At 41.1% G+C, this 20,033-nt stretch overlaps 1 protein-coding gene across 5 annotated transcripts in view; it reads right to left on the reverse strand.

Moving 5' to 3' along the window:
* The window catches only part of FAT3 (FAT atypical cadherin 3), a 672,953-nt gene that overhangs the window by 402,041 nt on the left and 250,879 nt on the right, over nucleotides 1-20,033 (reverse strand). The gene's annotated exons all lie outside the window — the stretch shown is intronic.

Below are 20,033 nucleotides of genomic sequence, written 5' to 3' on the forward strand. Positions count from 1 at the left end.
ACCTCTTAGGGTACATGAAAGCTGCGATTTTATTCTTCATAACCGAGAACCATTTCCATGCCTTTCTGATGTGCTCCAGCAGCGGACAAGAATTCCCACGGGACCTGTGGTTGTTTAGCACGTATGAATTTGTGTGCTTCTGTGTGGGGGGTGGCAGGATGGGGACAAATGTTTTCATCCCCATAATATATACATGACCATAGAATTAGCTGTTAAGATGCTAATTTGGTGTTTGGGCCCTTTCATTTTTTGTGCAGTTTATTGGATTTGGTGTCCCCATTAAGATGATGAACATAAGCCAGTCTGTCAATATGTGGTTCAATTATTTCAAATGTCTAACTACAACTGTAGTGTGGTCCTTTTCTGTCTCTAGAGCAGCATTACTTCAGAGATGACTTCTCTGGGCTTTTCTCAGGACACTTGGGATGCTCCAACCTCCCTTATGTCTTCCAAAGTGAAATCTGCCAATAAGCAGCTGGGGTGTAGGGGAGACAAGTCAACTTCTTCAGTCCTCAAGATTTATTTAAAAAATTACTACATGCCACAGTTTCCAGAGAGTAAGTAGTGAGCCCACATATAACCCAACACTAGGATTCCAAGGAGTTAAAATACCCCATCTGCATTACACTATTGACTACACATGGCACCTACAAGATTCTTTTTAATTTGAAGAATTGCTTTAGTTTTGGGTTTTTTTCCCTTACAGGAGCTCATGTATAAGCTTACGTCCACATTCTTTGACCTGTATATCTTATTTTCCAAAAATTGCATACAGGATAAACTGTTAGGTTGTATAAATATATATGTGAAAACTTGCTCATTCCCTTTCAATGAACACATACTTCCAAAGACATTTCTCAAAAATTACTTGTCCAATTAACTTCTTTATGAACAAATAAATTCTGTTCACCTATAGACAAACTACAGTCTAGCAACCTGGGTGTCTGATTTCAGAATATTATTAACGGTGGTTATTAGCCGGGAAAGCAATGTAGAAGCAAACATATAGGGTGAAATTTACAGTTATTGCTCTGCAAAGAGATAGCAAGAATGACTCAGTCTTCTAATAGAATTTACATCCAATAAGCTGTAGGGTTTAGATTAAATGATTTGATTTTTTTTTCCTGTAGCTCAGTAATTTACATAAGATAAAATGAATGCATTTTTATTATCAGCTTTCATCATCCAACATTTTAAATCTTTGTTTTTCCTTCTCTGAGGATGCCTAATGAAGGCTATATTCCATTGTTCCCCAGTAATTTTCCTTTTCTTTCAGGTCTATTCCCTTTTGAGTTGCACGCAATCCCTGTATTTATGCACCCGGTGCTAACAGGAGCTCTCATCAACAACATCTTTTAAGCGGTATCTTCCAGAGGTTTCTTTTTCTTTCTTTCTTTCTTTCTTTCTTTCTTTCTTTCTTTCTTTCTTTCTTTCTTTCTTTCTTTCTTTTTCTTTTTTCAAGTTTTTAAAATTTATTTTGAGAGAGAGAGAGCACGCGTGCATGTGAGTGCACAAGTGGGGGAGGGGCAGGGAGAAAGAGAGGAAGCAAAGCCCAAGCAGGCTCCGTGCTGTCAATGCAGAATCCGACATGGTGCTCAAACCCACCAACAGTGAGATCATGATCTGAGCCAAAATCGAGAGTCTGACGCTTAACCTTAATTGAGCCACCCAGACACCCCTCTCTCTTTCCAATACTGGTCAAATACTAGTGAAAGTTCTAGACATGGGTAAATGTTGCCCAATCTGAGAATCTACTTTATGATAACAGTTCTAGCCTAAGAAAGGAAATAAAATATAAAACCAAAGAAAAAATAAAACTGCTTAGGGAGAAAATATCACAATGGAGCCTGGTAAGTAACAAGAATTCTTTGTATAATTCATGTAGCCTAGACATAAGGCCAGCTTGGGGGCTCTATGCCAAGAAGACATGCCTTGGGACAAAAGATAATCTTGTAGAAAATTGATGCAGTTGTTCCCGTTGAAGAGGTGACAGAACTCTGTATGCCCCTGACTACCTATCTGTCTCGCTAGCTAATGACTAGGATCACTAACATGGATGACGACATGTGGCATACCCCCCCTCATCTTAGTATATGGGAATAGTAGTACCTGCCTCCACTCGGCAAAGGAGTTGGGAATTGCATCATGGCGACAGACGATCGCAACTTGAGTTCTACGACTGAGCGGACAAGTCAGTTATTGAACTACTGTAAGCATCCGTTACCTCATCTGTAAACATTTGACAAATAAATAAACATTATCCGTGTGTCGGATTATATGCAAGAGTCTAGGTGTTTCTGGAAGAAAAATTTCTATCAGAGTATGAGTTGGTGAGAGAAGCAGATGTATCTTCCACACGCATCACTGTACCTCTACGGGTATAAATGGAAGAAAGGAAGCAAAGATTGTGGAGGAAAATATAGGTGAGGCTAAAACATGGATGAGACAGGATTCACACCCGCACAGACCTCACAGTCTCACCAACAGTCAGCCAAAAAAATAAATGTTAGAAAACAAGTTTGTTTAGAAGTAATACAAGAAAATAAAAGGTAGAAGTAGTATTTGCTGTGGAAAGCGGGGAAGATCAAGAAGGAGCTGGATCATGATGCACACACAGAAAATTTCCAGACAAATGCACTCCTCCCACAGGATGCCCAGAAGTCATTCAAATACTGTATTTTCTGCATACTGTAGTGCACGTAGCTCATCCAAACGTCGGCACAGCATGGTGGTTATTTCTGCCATATAAATTTTACCAAATGACGTGCTAGCGTCTCCCAATTCATTTACGTGACTGCCCCCACCACCCAGTTATACCAGTATAATTCTAATCATCAAAGAGTATCTATGACTCTTTCCATATTGTACATGAAGCAATTTTTCTTTACTCCTCCCCCCCTCCCGTTTTATGATGACAGCTGCTCTTTGCGACTGCTTCAGAGATTGCTGGTCAGCTGGAATCTGTTGGCTCACAGCAAAGGCATTATAAATCCAAGAAACCTGCAGGGAACTCTCCCTCTCCCTCTCCCTCTCTCAGACCTAGGTAGGCTCTGCCTTCTACCAGGAATGCAGCCTCAGCAACAGAGCCCGATACGGAGTTGAAGAAGGGGCAAAGAGCAGAGAAAACTGACTGCTCTGGCTTGTCTCCAGATTGGAGGGCTAAAGAAGAGGTTTATGGCGACTTCTATACAGGCTGCCAGAATGGCAGAGCAGAGAGGAATGTGAAACAGAAGCCCCAGCTGGGAAAAGAGGATGCATTTGTACAAAACAAGTTAAATACTGATACAGACGTGGTGATGGGAGCCAGAAGGGCAGCGATGGCTATAAAATCAGAAAGACCTTGGTTTCAGTCTCGATTCTGTTTCTTACTTGTTACATAACTTTGGGGAGTTACTGAATTTCCCTAAGACTTGGTTTCCTCAGCTGTAAAATGGGGAAACTCAAAGAACCTGCTTAAGGGGCATCTGGGTGGCTCAGTCAGTTAAACGTCCAACCCTTGATTTCAGCTCAGATCATGATCTCGTGGTTTGTGGGGTCGAGCGCACCTTGTACTCTGTGCTGGGATTCTCTCTCTCCCTCTCTCTCTCTGCCCCTTCCCCCCCCCACCCCCAAACTAAATAAATAAACTTTAAAAAAAAAAGAACTTGCTTAATAATGTCATAAGGATTAGAAGGGAATACTATATATACATTCCCAGCAGGATCCTTGTCGCATTGGTAAGGACCCAAAAGTTGCCAACAGCTACTGCTGTTATTATTAAATTTATAATATCCACTATAAGAATTGTTTTTAATTTTTTTAAATGTTTATTTATTTTTGAGAGAGAGAGAGAGACACCGAACGTGAGCAGGGGAGGGGCAGAGAGAGAGGGGGACACAGAAACCGAAGCAGGCTCCAGGCTCTGAGTTGTCAGCACAGAGGCCAATGCGGGACTTGAACTCACGAACCATGAGATCATGACCTGAGCCGAAGTCCCACGCTTAACTGAGCCACCCAGATGCCCCTCCACTATAAGAATTTTAATGCACAGAGATACACGCATAAGTGAAAAGACTACCTACTGTAATAATGTGGAAAATGATGAAAAATGGAAAACAATCCAAATGTTCACTAACAAAAGCAGGGCTTATGGTATCCTTACTGTTTTTAAATGAATGAGATCTATCTTTGTGCACGGCCATGGCAGATGTCCAAATGTATAATTAAGTAAAAAGACCAAGTTCAACAATACTCATAGTAGTATCACCCCATTTCTCTAAGTAAAATTCATTTTTTAAAAATCTGAACAATGTAAGTGTCAAAGTAATTAAAAGTTGTTATCTCTGTGGAATGAAATAAAGTGAAAATTATGCTTTGCATATTTGTGTGTTTTAACAAATTATTTGTAATGATTTTTTTTTACTATTATTCTAAGTCGCAGATTTTGAGATGCTGAGGTTTTCTTAACAGTCTTATTCCCAAGAGTCCGATTCCTACATGTCCCACTGGGCGCTAGAATCAAATATCTGGTGTTTTTCTACTTCCTGGCCAGCAACTTAAAGCCTCCCGTACTCTGCAATCTCACGAAGGAGAGAAATCAAAAAGGTACAGTAATCTGCACAAGAGCTGCAAGTATGAGACACATATTTTAGATGTTGGCTCAATTCATTCATAAGTCAATTTGCCACTTAAAAATCCTGAGAAATTTTCAGAACCAAGATAACATTACTCTTCAGTGTTCCTAGAACAATCCCAAATGAATAAACCAAAATCCACCTTCAACTATAAATGCTCTTCAAAACATTTTTTAAATAAAATAAACTGGACTCGTGCACAAATGTACTAAAATAAGTAATACACCCTTCCCTTGAATTTATAACTTCCTATAACCTCATAGCTTATGCTCTGCTTGTTTTTTGTGTTTTTTTTTAAGGCTTGGGATTTGATTTCTAAAGCAATAATGAAAAGCTAAAAACATCACGGGATCCCAATATATAATATAAAGAGGCAAACAGTCTACACAAACATAATTTTCATGACTATACATAATTTAAATATCATGAGTGCCCAGATACTTTATTTAGATGAGCAAGGGATGAAAACAGCAGGACTCCAGTTTAACTGATTGGAATAATTTAGTGTTTTCTTTGCAGTGCATACTCACAGATGGGACATCAATTTAACAAATGTTACAATGAAGCCAGGATTACATTGACAATCCCGGTCTTCCTTCCTGATCATCAGTTGAGTTTCTTATCCACGACACACTCTCAGTCATCCATTTCGAGGAAGAAACTCCTACGTGTATACTAGCATCTTGTCACTGGTCTGGATGAACAAAAGGGACTGAGTATAATAGTTTAGCAGCTTCCCTAAACTTCACTCCACAGCAAATGTTTTCAGCAACTCCTTAAACATATTCTCTTAGCACCTCATCTATGAAGTAATGATTTCACTCCACATGGTTTATTTATTTGTATGTTTTGGTTACACAAAGTATTGGTTAATGAAAGTATTTATTACAGTCAAAATCAACAACTGGTTGCCTCCCCTTGTGCTTATAACTAAGCATTTACACTCACTTAGAGTCATAATAAAATGTGCTTTACTTCCATTTACATGACCCTGGAGCCCTTCTGATCTAAGAAAATCCAACCTACAGCATATCATGCTATTGAAAGAGAATGCACGGCAGATTAGCTACCTTTTGCTGGTAATGTTGGAAGAAACGAGAAAATTTGTTTCATGTGAACTGAGCACAGACACAGAACATAAAGTCACCTTTCACCTTGTGGGCTGCATTCAAATAACACCCAAGAACACAACTCGCCAGTGTAGTTTTGGTAGTGGGAGTCCTCTGAGGCAAACGCTTCCCTTAATTCTAGACAAAACTTCTACTATTACTTCACTTCATAATTCCAGGTATACAGAGGCAGCTGACACCAACATGTATCAACTCCTTAAACTTACTCGCTTTAAAGTCTGTTTCTGGCACTGTTTGAATGGCCTCCTATTCACCGTGTTGGTAAGGGAAGAATTCCTATCTTCGGGTCATGGACGTGGCTGGTACATGACACTCAACAGTGGACAGACAAGATAGACAACATTTCATTAGTCACATAAACTCAGAGTCAGGGGAGGAGGATACTGGATGCCATGCAGAGCCTCCTGGGGGCTGTACTTGAGAACACAGGGAACAACCAGCAGCAATGGAAGGCAAGCTTTGTAGTACCAAGGGGAGTGGAATGCCTGGTTTCTCACAGTACAATGTGACTGGCTTATCTGAGCAATTCTGTAGGCTCGCCGGGATTAGCAGGAACTGTGCTGGGTCCCTCTGATAAGGGGGGTGAGGGGGAGTGTTTGACCAGGGGACCTTATCTGCATGAACAGGTAGGAGAGGAACTTCCAGTTAGGCCATTCGAGGCCTTCCCATGTTTACTAGATTCTGTGAATGCAGCATATAATACTCAGCCTTCATCGCAGGCCTTCTGCCAGAGGTCTTAGCACTCATAAATATTTACTAAAGGAGAGGGAATGAATGAACGAGTTGAGAGTGAGAGCATTCTAAATCTTTGGGGTATACCATGACCTTGAGCAAGACACTGAACATGTTAGCTGTACGACAGTTATTTATAAAACCTCTAAAATGGGAGTTGTAATATCTTTTCTTCTAATTTTTTTAATGCTTATTTATTTTTAAGGCAGAGAGAGACAGATCATGAGCAGGGAAGGGGCAGAGAGAGAGGGAGACAGAATCTGCAGTAGGCTCCAGGCTCTGAGCTGTCAGCACAGAGAGTGATGCGGGGCTCGAATTCGTCAACTGCGAGATCATGACCTGAGCCAAAGTCTGATGCTCAACCAACTGAGCCACCCAGGCACCCCTGGAGTTGTAATATCTTTTCTGTTTATCTCAGGAGGTTGCCTGAGGGAATAAAATCACTAACATACGTGGGTAACATCCCAGTTCCATCAAAAGACCTAAAAGACCCTCTACTGAGTACCGGTCACACCCTGTAGCCATCTCCCTCGTATTCCAGGCACACTGGCCTTCTTTCAATAGGCAGCTTTGCAGCCTTTGTACAAGAATAACATAAGCTAAGATATACTGTTGTATTTTTTGAGAGAGAGAGAGAGCGAGAGAAAGAGAGTGCACATGCACGTGTGGAGGAGGGTAAAAGAGAGAGAGGGAGAGAGGGAGAGAGGGAGAGAGAATCCCAAGCAGGTTCCACACTGTCAGCATGGAGCCTGACATGGGGCTTGATCTCAAAACCATGAGATCATGACCTAAGCCAAAATCAGGATGCTTAAGTGACTGAGTCACCCAGGCATCCCAAGATCCAGTCTTTACATGCTTCCAGAGCACCCCAAATTTCTTCTACAACTCATCTGAAATTGTTAGTTTATTGTATATTTCCCAAATGCCTGGCACACGTAAGTGCTCAACAAATGTCTGGGAGTGGAGTAAGTGAATAGAATGTGATAACAACTAAAAGCATACTCAGAAGTTAAAAGCACTACACACAATTGAAAAATCAGATGACTTTTGCCTCCACCTTAAAAATTTTTTTTTTGGTGTTTATTTATATTTGGGAGACACACACACACACACACACGCACACAGAGCATGAGCAGGGGACGGGTCAGAGAGAGAGAGACACACACACAATCCGAAGCAGGCTCCAGCCTCCAAACTATCAGCACAAATCCTGAGGCGGGGCTCGAACTCACAAACCACGAGATCATGACCTGAGCCAAAGTGGGCCGCTTAACCGACTGAGCCACCCAGGCACCCCCTGCCGCTGCCTTTAATTATGGGAAGAGCCCACTACCCCCTCTTTCAGTCTGTCTCCCCTGGCCAAGCCTCACAACTGTGGGGGTGTCAGCCTTCCAGGCGGGGGAAAACCTGATCTGTGGGTGGCAGAACTCATGCCTTTTTACCTTTCTCTGTCCAAGAGCTGGCTTCTGCTATAGCAGCCATATGAACCACCCATATAGCAAGAGGGAAACTTTCAGTATTAGCAGATGACTATTCTTCTCCAATGAAAGAGAAATTTAACACAGCCACAAAAGTCCATAAGAAACCAGTTCTCCCAACTGTTATACATACAGATTGCCATGAAAATTTCTCAGTATTTTTAAGAGTCCTACACAAATTGAGGAATTTCATTGGTAGAGATGCTGTGAAAGTCATCTGGTCTAAACATTCTGTTTATAAGATGAATAAATAGATGCCTAGAAATGACTTGACCAAAGTTATATCATTAGTCAGCTGGAGTCAAATTCAAGTCTCTAGATGTATAGGTCCTTTCATGCATTTCCTTCAGTGTTCTTTTCTGTGTGTGTGTCTGTGTGTGTATGTGTGTGAATACTAAAGTGGGCAGGTTCCCATACTGACCAGAAGCAAAGTTAACATAATTTTTTCAAACTGGACTGATAGGAGTTAAACAATGTATACATTCTTACAAATGTTTGCAGGTATTTTTGCCTCCAAATAAGGTAAAACCTTTTTAACAGGGGAAGTCCCAGGGCACCTGGGTGGCTCAGTTCGTTGAATAAATGATTTTTTATTTTGGCTCAGGTCATGATCCAAGGGTCATGGAATAGAGCTCCATGTTGGTGGGTTCCAAAGGTAAGTGTGGAGCCTGCTTAAGATTCTCTCTCTCTCCCTCTCTCTCTCTCTCTTTCTCTCTCTGTCTTTCCCTTTGCACCTCTCCTTCTCTCTCTCTTTCTCTCTCTCTCTCTCTCTCTCTCTCTCTCTCAAATTAAAAATAAAAGGGGTGCCTGGGTAGCTCAGTTGGTTAAGCATCTGGCTCTTGATTTTGGCTCAGGTCATGATCTCAATGTTTGTGAGCCGAGCCCTGTTTGGGGTTCTGTGCTGACAGTGCAGAGCCTGCTTGAGATTCTCTCTCTCCCTCTCTTTCTCTTCCCCTCCCCCACTAGGTGCACACTCTCTCAAAAATAAGTAAGTAAACATTACAAAAATCATACAATAAGATAAAAATAAGTGCAAATCTCAGGCTGCCCCTCAGACCCATCACCAGATTCATCAGAAACAGATTCTGCATTAAAAAAAAAAAACAATAACAAAAACAAGGTAAGTTCTTCCTACTGAAATTAAATGAGTGGGAAATATTTAAAACATACAGATTTAATTATTGAGCAAGCAACCAGCCTATACAGGTTTTTCATTATTAGGTTGAGCCACCCAAACTGCCATATTGGGAGGTCTAGTGTCAACGTAATATTACCAAGTTCATCCAGTTCATGTGCTACATGTGAATGGAAGTAGAACATCCGGTTTCTGCCTACAAGCACTTTGTATCTTCTTGGGAGAAAGTAAAAGATCTATAAAAAAGAAAACTAGCAATTCAGGGCAGTAAAAGGGGTAGGTTGAGCCAAACTGTATAGCATTGTTACAGACGTAATGTCATACACTTAAAGGTCAGTGAAGTATATAAATAAAAATGATATGTTTTTTTGAATAACTGTTTTTTTAATGTTTTTATTTATTTTTGAGACAGAGAGAGACAGAGCATGAGCAGGGAAGGGGCAGGGAGAGAGAGGGAAACACAGAATCCGAAGCAGGCTCCAGGCTCTGAACTGTCAGCACAGAGCCCGACGTGGGGTTCAAGCTCACAGACTGTGAGGTCATGACCTGAGCTGAAGTTGCACGCTTAACCGACTGAGCCACCCAGGTGCCCCATGAATAACTATTTTTGACTATGTCCTAACAAATCACCATCTCTTGAGTCTTAATGACATGGTTGAGTCAATTCCAATCACTTCCAATTACTAAACTTGAGCCAGTCCTGTTACCATTGCTTTTCCAACATTATCTCATTGAATACTCCCAACATTTCCAAAAGTTAGATATTACTATTGATCTCATTTTTTGTTGGAAAAAATCTGGGTTTCAAAGATGTTCACAGACACCCCCATGAACCCTCAGCTGGTAGGTGGTAACACTCCAGGCATACAGGCTACAACCTAAGCAAGAGGGTTAGGATTCATGGTGTAGGCAATAACAGATAGTCAACTAGGACCAGCTGAGCTAAAGGACAACAATGGTGGAATTGGAAGAAAGAGCTAAATACCAAGCAACATGCTGAACTCAAACCTACAGAATATGGTACCTGACTAAATAAAGAATTTTAGTAATGTTTGTTTTTTCTTTTTTAAAGAGAAAACAAGGACTCCAGTATGTCAAGTCTGGGTAATGGGGAAAATGATGCTATCATCTATAGAAACTTTAGAGTCAAGAGTAAAGCTGCTTCAAGAGAGAGCCCAAGTGATGAATTCAGTCACCAGCTCAAAATGTTCTGTTCGAAGTAAGTATCTTGAATATGTAAATATCTTGAATAGTATTTTCCAGGCCTAAGAAAGCATTTGAGTTTTAAAATGTTTGCCTGGCTTCACATAGCCAGTGCTTAACCTATAGCTAGTTGCCTTAAACAACTTTTCTATAAGGTAATTTTTCCCCCAAGGACACTTCAGGAAAGAAATGTGCCTGGCTAGATTATTCATAGGTATATGAGGCCTTCTAGCTTCTGTACTAAAGGCTATTACCAGGGACAGTACCACTGACTTCTAATGAGCCACATGGTTTCGTAAACCCATGCCACGCTGCTATTAGGACCTCCCGAGCATTCTCTTGTAAGTTACCGAAGGGCGACGCTGATCGTGACCTGCATACCCTGAGCCGTCTAACTGACCTCGTGTTCTAATACAGACAGAGAAGAACTCAGTGAACCTTGAACAAATTCAACCTATACATTCACTGGGCATCTGCTCTGGGGTCTGGCACCAGCTGTGTTAAGTATAAGAGCTACAAAGCTGAATAACACATTTTCTCCCTTCAGGAAACTCCCATCCAAGCCTGCACATCGACAAGAAAAGAAGTAAGTACGCTAACACACATTAAGTGCTACAGGGAATGCAGATTTAAGGACCGAGGAAGCAGTTGATTCCAGCAAGATAATAAATAAGCTTAGGGAAAGAACATTGAAACCGAAGTAGAACATTTAAAGTAAAGACGTATCTATAAGAGCAAGTGGTTACAAAAGGATAGGCACAAGAATCATCCAGGAAAGAGAGGGGAGCCACAGTCTGTTGGGGATTAGGTCGCCTATCTCATCTTGTACCTTTTTATTCAATGCCCTAAAGTCTGACGGTTTGTATTTTTAGAATGTCGTGTTTGCCACTTACATCGAGCATGAACAAAAACACACTTCACACCAGAAACCCCCAAACGGTGAAATCTACATTGTCATCTGCTATACAGAACCAACAGTCTCAAGTTACCACAGAAATCCCGGCGCTCTTCTGTGGGAAAGTATTTTAAATAAAGCTGTCAGACAGTCTCAATTAAAAATAATAAACGAAAAACCAATTATGGTCCCTTTGGAGTCACTAATAAAGTTCATCAATGAACTTTCCATCAGGTATTTGGAAACAAAAAAGGTAGCATATGGAGGAATTTTCAGTGCAATTAAAGTATGCCATTTACATTTTACATTAGTACTTTCAGCTGCTGGCAGTCTGAAAAATATGAAGTAACTGGTTACACAAAAGGCCTCAAGTGGTGGTCCAGGCGGCAGAAGAAATAAACAAGTAGAGGAGAATGTCACAGCAAATATACTTGAAGTGGGCAAATTCCTATGGGTTTCCAGAGCAAACATAATTAGTTTTTAGCACTGCCGTACTACTTTCTTCAACTTGACCTTCCCGTGCGGGGTACCCGTAACACCTGGCACATTTTAGCAAATGTGACTTCCTTCTCCAGACCCCATGCTCTTCTGGTGTCCTAGTTTATGAAGTCTGTGGACTTCATGAGGGCAGGGCTTAGGTTTTCCTTCTCACAGAGCTGTGTACCTACCACACAGCCCACTCAATGTGTTTTGACAGAGTCTGTGTATTTAAATGTCTTCCATTTAAATACACTCTAAGGGAATCATCCGTCCCCACTTTCTACAGCATCTCCTGTACTGCCTCATTCTGTGCGTTCTGCAGGCTTACAGGGGTGCAGTGTGTGGTTTATGTGCTGCTCTGCTGTTAAGTCAAGTAAAATTCCAAACCCTCATTCTGCCTGTGTAGGAAGAGATAGCCCCTGGAGCACATAGGCAGATTTGACTTTTATGTAATTCTTCTCACGACCCAAATGTATTCAGATGGTTTTGATGAACGGGTTTGAAACAGGGTTGACACCATAAGAGACTCTTGGATACTGAGAACAAACTGAGGGTTGATGGCGGGTTGGGGAGAGAGGAAAGTGGGTGATGGGCATTGAGGAGGACACTTGTTGGGATGAGCACTGGGTGTTGTATGGAAACCAACTGGTCAACAAATTATATTTAAAAAAAATGAAATGGGGTTTACATAAATGAGAGATATCATCAGTCTGACGTTTCCATCTGATCAACTCCTTTCAGCTGAACTGGTCAGGTGACTTCAAAAAAACAATGGTGATGGAGCCTACACAAAAGAGGGTAAAGACCTTTTTCTCTTTTTCACCTGTCTTCCAGGTCATATGCTCAGTACTCCATAGATAGCTCTTTACTGCCCAGTCCAGTCACTGTTCCAATCTTGGAACCCTCTCCCCTCCCCCAGAGTGCACGCATACACATTTGTATACACACACTCACTAATCGCTCCTGGTGGCCTGGTGTCTCCATTGGACATGTGAACCTTGAAAGGGAGTTGATTTCTCACTTGAGTTGTCTCATAAATCACTTAACCTTCCTTCTTTGCTTCACATTAACCTTTGGTCTTTCATTTTTTCCTTTTCACTTGATTTTATGACCTGCTCTCTCAATAAAGGCCTTTTTATAAGGATTTTATGGAGATGCCTCCCGAAAAATAAATTTCATTTTGTATTTGACAATGATGATTCTAGCTCATATCTTTAGATTTTACATAACACACTTCAAAGGCATTGACAGAAATAAGTGAACTCATAATAATCAAAACTTTTAAGAATTGGAATATTGTCATGTATTCTTTGTTATGCTAACGTTTTTTGTTTTCTTGTTTTATCTTCCTCTGGTCAACAAATGACTGCTGAAAAAGTAACAAAGAATGTCAGTATTTTGTAAAGTTAGGAACTAAAAACTGTAAGGCTTTGTCTCTGTATGGGGCATATAGCCAGCTTTTCACTCATATAAATGTAGGTTTTCTCTGAGCTCTTTCACCATCGCCCTGACCTTGGGCTTCCCACAAAGAAGAAGAGTCCAGAGAGGCATCCTAGGCTGTGTCCATGTCCATTGTTCATCAGTGACCCAAAGACAAAAAATAGACAGCCCACACAAAATAGCCAGCAACGTGCTGCTGGGATATGGAGTTCTCTGCCAGGAGATGAACAAAGTGACTTGGGAGGGGTCACTAGAAACATCACAAGGATAAGAAAAGATGCAGAGAATCCCAGAATCTCCATAGAGACAGGCATAAGCATCCCAGAGACTAGAGAGAAACAATCCCCACATTCAAAGACCGCACCATGAAAATGGGGAGACGTACACATACAAAAATAGCCTTTGAATCAAGCAAGACTCACAAAGATGGGACCTAAAACGGCCATCCATTCCAAGTGGGGCTGGAAAAGGAAGAGTTATTTAAGACCAGTGGGCACACAGGAAGGGCAGTGCTCCTGGTGCAGGTCATAGGAATGACATGACTAGTTGTACTTCTCTAAATAGAACCAACAATGAATGGAACTAGTGAGGAATAACACCTTAATAAAGACAGCAAAGCACATTTTCAGGTATGTCCGGTATTTCACCCACCTTTCAGCTTCTTAACCGTCTTTTGTCACCAGCCTAGGAGTCATCTGATAGCCGTACCCTTGGCACTACCTATAACTCAAAAGGAACACTCTTCTCTCTACCTTTTCCGTTGACAACTCCCACTCAGACCTGGAGTTTTAACTCTGATTTCTGATTTCTCCCTTAGAAAGCCTTCTGAAGGCCTCTGGCTTATAGCAGCCATGCTGTGCTAGACATCCAGAGTCTCCTGTTGCCACTGAGATGGACGCTCATCATATCTTGATCCCGTGTCTGAGGCCTCTGGCCTCGGCCACACTCTGAGCACCTGCAGGGCAGGGGCGACGATGCCCATCCCGCCGGCCCCGTGTTCCCAGCACAGAGAACACATTCACTCATGAGTTGTGCCGAGTTCAGGTAGTATCTGTGCCGTTGCACGACTCTCAGACCCAGAGTCAGCCATAGTGACTCCAGGATTTCACAGGAGTTAATCTATCCTTCATCATTCTTTATATTTTATACATACCCTTTTTAGGGATCATGTTTGTGAATCTCCTCTACTGTGTCTCCTCCCGTTAATAAATTTCCAATAAAGAAACATGCCACTGGCACAGCCACTCCTCCTTAGCTGAGGGCTATTTCCTGGGCTATTTCCTGGGCTAGGAGCCTATTTCCTGGGCTAGGAGCCTCCCCGATGCAAAATGACACTGTACTTGTGTGGGAACAACCACTAGTGAGCCTCAGGGCAGAGTTTTTAAGAGACCGTTGGAGTAATCCAGGAGAACCTCTTTCAGCCCAAAGGAAAAGGCTGTTCCTTTCACTTCTGACAATCAAACATTATTATATTCTCCAGTTAGATTTAACATCACCTAACAGCATGGTATCTGTGCCATGTTCGGGATTCCCAGCTTCGTGAGCATGCTGGCATCAGAAGCGTCCTTAAGTGACAGCAGGTACAGAAAATCCTATGGGTGCCTGAGGGGCTCTTTAACAGTCTTTCTATACATGAGGCCCATGAAGAACTCACAGCATTCAGGACTAGGACAGCAGAAATGGCATACATTCTCTATCTTATGTGAATTTCTTGCCAGAAAATGTTCACATGGTGTTTGCTCTGTGGCAGGGCTTGCTGACCAAAGCCCTCTCGATCTCCTTCATGGGACAGAAAATACATGATGACTAGGATCCTGGCTACAGGAGTTAGTATTTCACCTCAATCAAAACCAATGAAAGCAAGTGTCTCCCAGGCACTTGGAGATGCGGGAAGAAGTCCTAAAATGCAATCTGCTTCTGCCTGTATTGATGCCTAAGACGAAGGAATCAAAGATGTATTTATTAAATGTGTAGGCGACATTCCAATAGGACAAATGAGTGGAAAGAACTTGAAAATAATTGTCATCAACTAAGAAAGATCTTTTTCCCAGAGGAAAAAGATGAAATGCTGACTCATTTCATCTCTTCCTCATTTTCTTTTCTCTGTCTCTCCCATACCCACCCGCCTCCTTTGCACATCCTCCTTCTCCCTCTCTCTCTCTCTCTCTCTCTCTCTCTCTCTCTCTCTCTCTCTCTCACATACACACACACACACAACTGAGATTATTGCTAATTCCAATTAAGTTAACAAACATTTACTGAGCACCTGCTCCATGGTAAGTACTGCACCAATTAAGTGTACAAACATGAAGAACATAGTCTGTGACTCTAAGAAGCTCATAATCCTAATTAGCGAGATAGATACACACACAAAGAGTCACAAGTGAGGGGCAAAGTGTGCAGATGTTGATATGCACAGGGACTCAGGAACACCAGGGAGAAACACTGAGCAACAGGGAAGACTTTCCCCAGGAATTTATACTGAAGCTAAATATTGAAGGATAAGTGGGGTTTGCCAAATAGATAAAAGAAAAAAAAAATTCAAACGTGCATAAGAACCAACTGGAAGTCATTGGCAAATGGGAGAGGAAGCAGCCTTCTCAAAATTGCACAATACGGCCTACAGAGTACAGGAGCTGGGTAGGAGTGCAGGGAGGGCTTAGATCGGGACAGCCTCCAATACCAAGCTAAGTAGCAGAACATCATCGAGAATCTTTAGAAGGGTTTATCTGTGGCAGTGGCATGCCTGGATAAGAGCTTTACCAAGATGCCTCCGGTCACAGGATAAAGGGGAAGCAAACGGAGGTGGCAGGCAGTCTGGAGGTCATGATGGTTACATTCCGTTTACACTGAAGAGTGGATTCAGACTCTACAAAGGTGTCAGTTCAGTTTTTACACAGAAAATTCAGTGGCACAAGGGCTTCAGGGCCCTGTACATTGCCCATGATAGACACTCAACAACATGCATTGACTTGTATTACCTTAGCCAGAAACACTTAGGGAGTCTACAAGGGCCAGGGAGTTTTTAGAGTGGAAAATATGTTCTATGGTCTGAGAAAATACCCTTGGCTCTTGCCAGTATCTTCAAAATGCTTGGTGGTTACCATAAGGCAGTCTAAACCAGGGAGTGTGGATCCATCCATCAGGTCAAACCTGTCAAGACAGGTAGAAAATATTCCAAGTTAAGCTATGGAGACCAAGTTACCAAGCTTCTGTCAGAAATGGGGTGGTCGGTGCTGGGAAGGGTAGGAGGAATGGAGAATCACTTTAGTGCTGGGGGAAGTAAACTTGTTCATTTATATTTCAGAACACCAAAAAATGTAGAGGAGTAATATAACATACACTCTGTACTGCTCATTTCGCTTAAGAAAGAGCTAAAACTTCACAGACATAATTGAAAGCCGTGTGCAGACGTTCCACACCATTTCCCTCCATACATCACCACCACGAATTTCTCATTTTCATGCACGCATATTGATATATATATCCAATGTGAATATCTCCAAAAATAATACAAAATAATTTCTGTATGTTTTAAATATTATTTAAATGATATAAATAAACTACAAAAAGCAGGCTTTTTTGAAGGCTCCTTTTTCTCTCAACAACACGTTTTTTTCAGATTCATTTGTACTGAGGGGTGCCTAGGTGGCTCAGTCAATTAAGCGTCCAACTGTTGATTTTGGCTCAGGTCATGATCTCACGGTTGTGGGTTCATGGGTTTGAGCCCCGCAGCGGGCTCTGGGCCGACAGTGTGGAGCCTGCTTGGGATTCTCTCTCTCTCCCTCTCTCTGCCCCTCCCCCACTCATGCTTGCTCTGTCTCTCTCTCTCAAAATAAATCAATAGACAAACAAGTAAACAAACCAACAAAAAAAGATTTATTTGTACTGATAAATGTAGCTTTGGTTTATTCACTTCACATAAACACAGATAGTATTCGACTGCACTAATATACTGCACTATGCTTCTTCATTCGTCCAGAGGTGGACTTATAAGATGTTTCTAGCCTTTTGCTATGAGATGCAACATTGTAATACACTTGCATGAGCTTCCAGGAGAGTTTTCTCCAGCACTGATTAGCTAAGTGCATCTTCTAATCTCCTTCAGGAGATACTAGGTTAACTGTTCTCCAAAGCTGAAACAATTTACACCTTCCCCAGTAGTGCGTGAGTTTCTTTATAACCTCAAAACCACTTAGTGAGAGCCAAATTTCATTTCTGCCAACCTTATGGATGCGAAATTTTAATTTGTTGCCCTGATTACTACTAAAGGTGAGCACCTTTTCATGGTTACAGACCATTTTGGTTTATTGTTCTGTAAAATGCTTAGTCAAGACATTTGTCCATTTTTCCATTGGACTGTTTTTTGTAGAATTCTTTTTGCATGTTGATCCTGATCCTTTGCTTAAAAAAATATAGAAAACATATTAGGGCTATGTATTAACGCTTTTAAACCACTCTTATACTCCTTGATCAAAAAAATCACACTTAATGCACTAAAACTAAGAAAGGAATAAAAGCTATGTTAAAAGATTTAGGCTCCAAAGATGTTCATCAAAGTATTGTTTATAAAAACAAATATTACAAGCAGTATACTAAAATAATAACCATAAAAAGAAAAACATGAAATTCTCCAGCAGAGACAAGGGACTGACGTATCCATACATTGCTTATGCAGATATTAAAACCAGCATTTATATGAAAATGTGTAATGTATACAAGAATGTTAAAAATACATAAAATGAAAAAAGCAGGTTGCAAAAATTCTCAAGGAAAAATATGACAGCAAGTGAAATTATTGTTAGTTTATAGGTAAAAGTATATTTCCTTCTTTTTATTCCTATATTTTCTTTAACATTTATACAAATATGAAATACCTTAGAGCTATGCACATAAACATAATAGGGAGATTCTTTCAGAATTAGACTATCAGGAGGAAAATTAACCTATGAGACAATTTTGAAAAGTGCCAGATTACAAGGAACAGTGGAGGCACCAGATAAGACCAGTGTGTACACGATGCATATCCCCAGGCCACATATTTCAGCAAAACCCACAGAAAATGATCACCCTCAGATCACTGCTGTCTCACCTAATGGAAAATAATAACCCGAGAAGTTCTGTGGGTTCCATATACAGCAGGCCTCGGTGTATCCCAAAGGGCTTACAATCTAAGTAAGACAGATGAGACAATTAAGACAAACAGACAAGGAATGGGAAAGGCAATTTGTACCCCAGTCATGGAGGAGGCATATGGTTTCTATGTCTATGCTTACATTTCAGGACAGTTTAAGGAGAGTCAAGACAGAGTTGAGCAGAAAATACAGCTAGAACTGAATTCTGAGGGTTAGAAAATGAACATATTTTATGTGGCTGATGGTAAAAAGACATCAACTCAGAATGAGAACACCAACTTTATTTTTTTTTTAATTTTAAAAATTTTTTTTAATGTTTATTTATTTTTGAGACAGAGAGAGACAGAGCATGAACGGGGGAGGGGCAGAGAGAGAGGGAGACACAGAATCGGAAGCAGGCTCCAGGCTCTGAGCCATCAGCCCAGAGCCCGACGCGGGGCTCGAACTCACGGACCCCGAGATCGTGACCTGAGCTGAAGTCGGACGCTTAACCGACTGAGCCACCCAGGAGCCCCTTAATTTTTAAAAAATGTTTATTTTTGAGATGGAGAGAGAGAGGGAGGTGGAAGAAAGAGGTGGAGAGAGGGAGAGACAGAGAATCCCAAGCAGACTCCCTGCAGTCAGCACAGAGCCAGATGCAGGGCTCAAACTCATGAACTGTGAGAGCACAACCTGAGCCGAAACCAAGAGTCAGACGCTTAACCAACTGAGCCACCCAAGTGCCCCGAGAACACCAATTTTAAAATACCCGGATCCCAAAGTCTGATGGTCTGGATCATTGGTATAACTGTTTTTAGTTTATAAAATATTTGCTTATAGTTATCCAAAATTTTCAAAGAATCAAGGTCAAGTGTGGAACAGAAAAGAGAGAATATCCTTCATAGTCAGACAGAGCTGAGGGCAGTCTTGGGCACAATCCTCAGCCCCTTTGCCCTCAATTTCCCCCTCATCAGAATGGTGATATAGGACAGTATCAACCCTGCGTGGCTACTAGACCTTTAGTGATCGTGAAAATAACCCTTATGTGTGGCATGGTGGAGGCACTCAATCAATGGAAAATATTAATCCCGGGAACACAGCAGTTTCTTCTGCACTTAGAACTGGAGCATCAACAGATAATATGCCCCAGACATTTAATTGCTACAGTATGTAAACTGAGTGAAACTTCTAAAGCTTTGGTTGCTAGCTTACTAACACCACCACTTGTTTTCAAGCTTTATTTTTTCTATTTAGAATATATTTTTCATCTTAACCAATCACAAAGTAGGACAATTTAAAAGCTACTTTATAAAAAGGAGTCACCCATAGTCAAAGGCAAAAATGCTACCTCCTCCTGTTTCTTGCTCATGTAGAATACACAATTAATATTTTAATCTAGCTCCTAAAATAGTATCCAACCATTTCTCTGGTTTTGCCAAGAAGAGACAGATGGCGAATCAGCTTATAAATCAGCCCCCAAAATTCTTGAAGGCAAATAAGTGCTTTATAAATCAGGGTTTTAAAAAGGGCTCATTTTTATAACAGTTATTACTTTGAAGCAATCTTTCCCTAATTATCTTTATAAACATTAAATGGGGCTAATTTATGAGTTCCTGAACAATTTGGGGTTTTTCAATGAAACAATCAAGATCCCACATGCCTGCTTTTTCTCTTTTAATCATCACTAACATATACAATGACCTTGATCGGTCCTCTGGTCCGTTAAGCTATGACCCTAATAGACAATGAAACCATGCTGAGAAATTACTATTCAGCTTTAAAACTCGGAATATATTTGAAAATGACTTTGGAA

The sequence above is a fragment of the Neofelis nebulosa genome, chromosome 10 (genome assembly GCF_028018385.1).
Source record: "Neofelis nebulosa isolate mNeoNeb1 chromosome 10, mNeoNeb1.pri, whole genome shotgun sequence".
Taxonomy (NCBI): Eukaryota; Metazoa; Chordata; class Mammalia; order Carnivora; family Felidae; genus Neofelis; species Neofelis nebulosa.